Source organism: Sinocyclocheilus grahami, unplaced genomic scaffold, assembly GCF_001515645.1.
Source record: "Sinocyclocheilus grahami isolate Dianchi unplaced genomic scaffold, SAMN03320097.WGS_v1.1 scaffold158.1, whole genome shotgun sequence".
Taxonomy (NCBI): domain Eukaryota; kingdom Metazoa; phylum Chordata; class Actinopteri; order Cypriniformes; family Cyprinidae; genus Sinocyclocheilus; species Sinocyclocheilus grahami.
The window spans coordinates 140,336-144,508 of record NW_015505337.1 but is presented as its reverse complement, the minus strand read 5'-3'; the positions used below and the strand labels follow the sequence as shown (position 1 = coordinate 144,508).

The following is a 4,173-nucleotide window of genomic DNA, read 5'->3' as shown; positions in this document are numbered from 1 at the left end:
GAGAGGTACGAAACTGCTCAACTGCTCTTCGGGTAGTCTTGGGCAATCGAACAGTGACTGAAGCAGTCTTGCGTACAGTGTTGGTAGAGAATCCTCAACCAATTTTTATGGTTGAAGTTAGCTACTTAGCTTTATGGTTTTGAATATGATTTCAGTTAATATTTATTTTATTGCCAGATGTTGCCGACCCAGACCCTGTCACACCGAATCTGTTACTGATGGGTCGTCGGGATGCCTCATTCCTACAAGCAATCTACTCATCTAGTGATCTGTTAGGGAGAAGACGGTGGCGACACAGCCAAATTTTAGCCGATCACTTTTGGGTAAACTTTATCCGGCATTACTTACCAAGCCTACAGGCCCGCCAAAAATGACAAAAGGACACTGCCAATCTGAGTACCGAACAGATCGTCATGATAGTTGATCCACAGTTGCCCCGAGCTTTGTGGCCTATTGGCAGAGTAACTAAAACTTTTGCAGGAGTAGATAATCGTATACGCACTGCAGAAGTGCAAGTGAAAGGCCGCACTTATCTACGGCCTGTTGCCCGGTTAGTTAAGTTGCCATCGTGGGAGGATGAGGAAGAAAATAGTAACTGACAATGAGACTTTCCTAAATAATTACAAATTTAGATACTAAATTTGGGAGCGGAAATGTAGGAAAGTCTTTTCCTTTAGTTTCTTACTTTAGTTTGCACATCTTTCATCCTGCTGATACCTATACACATATCCTTTAAGACACTGCGTTTTATACACCACACGCACTGGGTCACAGTGAGCATCCGAACTTTAAAGTTGTGTGTGTTCATGCAGAAAAACCACACACACATACACACCGCAAATACGCAAATACTTTTGCTTGTATACATTTATGCTCACCAAAGTGGCCTGTATAAACCCAACTCATTAAAGCTTTCTTGGATGTGACTCTCTGAGCCCTTTACTCTCTTACCGGAGTCACCAGTTTTCAAAGGTCTATCAGAACAATCCAGAGGTTCCACCTCTACAATAATATGATTTCAGTTAATATTTATTTTATTGCAATTTTTATGGTTGAAGTTAGCTACTTAGCTTTATGGTTTTGAATATGATTTCAGTTAATATTTATTTTATTGCAATTTTTATGGTTGAAGTTAGCTACTTAGCTTTATGGTTTTGAATATGATTTCAGTTAATATTTATTTTATTGCAATTTTTATGGTTGAAGTTAGCTACTTAGCTTTATGGTTTTGAATATGATTTCAGTTAATATTTATTTTATTGCAATTTTTATGGTTGAAGTTAGCTACTTAGCTTTATGGTTTTGAATTCTTTCAATTCAAAAGATATTTTTAAATGATCCAAAAGCATTTCAAAAAGGTACTATAGAAACATTAGGTTCAGGTATGAAACTTTAAAAAAAGAATCAAAAATGCCTGTGAGAATGAGTTTCGGCAGAGCCCTTTCTACTCATATTGTTCTCTTTAACTACAAACAGTTCGGGTGAATATGAATATTGAACATTCCTGGTCACTGACTGTCACATTCTGAGACAAAAAAACGCAATGGGGTTGTGGACGAGTGCAAAGCCTGTAGGCTGTTTCATTTGCAAACCTCCCCTCTGCTTCTGCCGAAGAATGACGGCCTGGGCTAATACATCTGGGTAGATGGGCGCTGTGGAATGCTTTGATCCTCTGACTCGCCCTCCCAGAATCAGTACTTGTAGCTGATGCTGTGGCTTATTAGGTTAAAGCGCCTGTCTAGTAAACAGGAGATCCTGGGTTCAAATCCTTTAGGGAGAGCACGGGCTGCTCCTAGGGGAGCCCAGCTTTTCCTTCCGAGAACGGAATGCAAAGGGGTTGCAGTCGAGCGCAAGGCTGTAGGCTCTTTCATTTGCAAACCTCCCCTCAGCTTCTGCCGAAGAATGATGGCCTGGGCTAATGCATCTGGGCAGCTGGGCGTTGTGGCTTAGCTGGTCAAAGCACCTGACTTGTAAACAGGAAATGTTGGGTTCGAAGCCCAGCGGTGCTTCTACACTGGTAGATTTTCTCTCTGGGCTATTTCTTTGATAGGTGGCCCGACGGTGTCTCTGCTTCTTGAGTCACACTTCAATTGTGCAGAGGCCTGAGGACCTGTCCTTCCTACCCACAGAGCGTGTGACCTCTCAGCATTGGTCAGGCACAAAGCCAGAGGAGAAATTTTCATGTGCCTCTTCCAGGCTCCTGGGCAGGCTCTGTGGCGCATTGGACTTCTAGACTGCCTGATGAAGCCATTAAAAGGTTGTGGGTTCGAGTGCCACCAGAGTCGTGGCTTTGGAATTTTGTTAAGCCTTACACTGCACACTGTTGCACTCCGGCAACAAAAAGTTGTAAATAAGCTATTTTAACCTGTCCAGGGCCAGGCCCGTGGACCATTGGCCTCACCGCTGGATAGCTTGATCCTCTGAGCCGCCCTCCTGGAGTCTGTGCATGTCTTTTGGTGCTGTGGCTTAGTTGGTTAAAGCGCCTGTCTTGTAAACAGGAGATCCTGGGTTCGACACCCACCAGAGTCGTGGCTTTGGAATTTTGTTAAGCCTTACACTGCACACTGTTGCACTCCGGCAACAAAAAGTTGTAAATAAGCTATTTTAACCTGTCCAGGGCCAGGCCCGTGGACCATTGGCCTCACCGCTGGATAGCTTGATCCTCTGAGCCGCCCTCCTGGAGTCTGTGCATGTCTTTTGGTGCTGTGGCTTAGTTGGTTAAAGCGCCTGTCTTGTAAACAGGAGATCCTGGGTTTGAAACCCAGCAGTGCCTTTTGGGAGAGCACAGCTTTTCTTTCCGAGAACGGAATGCAAAGGGGTTGCAGATGAGCGCAAGGCCTGTAGGCTCTTTCATTTTCAAACCTCCCCTCAGCTTCTGCCGAAGAATGATGGCCTGGGCTAATGCATCTGGGCGGCTGGGCTCTGTGGCTTAGCTGGTCAAAGCACCTGACTTGTAAACAGAAGATCCTGGGTTCGAGTCCCACCAGAGTCGGGGCTTTGGCATTTTGTTAAGCCTTACACTGCACACTGTTGCACTCCGGCAACAGAAAGTTGTAAATAAGCTGTTTTAAGACGTCCAGGGCCAGGGCCAGGCCCGTGGACCAGAAACAGTACTTGTAGCTGGCGCCGTGGCTTAGTTGGTCAAAGCGCCTGTCTAGTAAACAGGAGATCCTGGGTTCAAATCCCAGTGGTGCCGTTCCACTGGTTGATTTCTCTCTGGGCCATTTCTTCGATAGGTGGCCCTGATGGTGTCGCTGCTTTTTGAGTCAAACTTCAATTGTGCAGAGGCATGAGGACCTGTCCTTCCTGCCCACAGAGCGTGTGATCTCTCAGCATTGGTTAGGCACAAAGCTAGAGGAGAAATTTTCATGTGCCTCTTTCTGGCTCATGGGCAGACTCTGTTGCGCAATGTATAGCACATTGGACGTCTAGACTGCCTGATGAGTCTATTGAAAGGTTGTGGGTTCGAGTCCCACCAGAGACGTGGCCTTTGGAATTTTGTTAAGCCTTACACTGCACACTGTTGCACTCCGGCAAAAGAAAGTTGTAAATAAGCTGTTTTAAACTGTCAAGGGCCAGGCCCGTGGACCATTGGCCTCACCGCTGGATGGCTCAATCCTCTGAGCCGCCCTCCTGGAGTCTGTGCATGTGCATGTCTTTTGGTGCTGTGGCTTAGTTGGTAAAAGTGCCTTTCTCGTAAACAGGAGATCCTGGGTTCGAATCCCAGCAGTGCCTTTGGCAGTGCTCGCGTCCGTCAAGATCATGCTTTTCTGAGATCGCACTCCGAACAGGGGTAGCGAGGAGTGCAAAGGCAGCAGGCCGTTCCGTTAGTATACTGCCCCACCTCATCTGCCAAAAAACAATGTTGTGGCTAGAAGGGTCACAGCAAAGACCCGAAAGATAACAATAAATTGTTTTTTCTACCTATTCAATTGAGTTTTATTAACGTCTACACCTACCCCAACTCTAAACCTAACTCGTACAATAATGCCAAAAAAGTAATTGTTGTTGTACAGTGTAAGAAAAATTACGTTAAATTAATTTGAGCATACCCAGTAGTTTTTGCTGTATCCCTGCTAGCCTTAACCAACAAACACTCTTTAGCTGTCCAGTGCCTTGCCTGCGCGTCTCTGGCCTCTACTCCGTAATGCTTTCATCCTCTGACTCGCCCTC

General features: G+C 45.6%; 5 non-coding genes across 5 annotated transcripts; all 5 read left to right on the top strand.

The window, feature by feature from the left end:
• The first annotated feature begins 2,455 nt into the window (after positions 1 to 2,455).
• On the top strand, positions 2,456 to 2,529 carry trnat-ugu (transfer RNA threonine (anticodon UGU)). Its single transcript has one exon. It is a non-coding gene; the product is annotated as a tRNA-Thr (tRNA).
• Positions 2,530 to 2,699: 170 nt separating this feature from the next.
• Positions 2,700 to 2,773, top strand: trnat-ugu (transfer RNA threonine (anticodon UGU)). Its single transcript has one exon. It is a non-coding gene; the product is annotated as a tRNA-Thr (tRNA).
• Positions 2,774 to 2,918: 145 nt separating this feature from the next.
• On the top strand, positions 2,919 to 2,992 carry trnat-ugu (transfer RNA threonine (anticodon UGU)). The gene has a single exon. It is a non-coding gene; the product is annotated as a tRNA-Thr (tRNA).
• Positions 2,993 to 3,122: 130 nt separating this feature from the next.
• Positions 3,123 to 3,196, top strand: trnat-agu (transfer RNA threonine (anticodon AGU)). Its single transcript has one exon. It is a non-coding gene; the product is annotated as a tRNA-Thr (tRNA).
• Positions 3,197 to 3,661: 465 nt separating this feature from the next.
• trnat-cgu (transfer RNA threonine (anticodon CGU)) lies at positions 3,662 to 3,735 on the top strand. Its single transcript has one exon. It is a non-coding gene; the product is annotated as a tRNA-Thr (tRNA).
• The last annotated feature ends 438 nt before the right edge of the window (positions 3,736 to 4,173 follow it).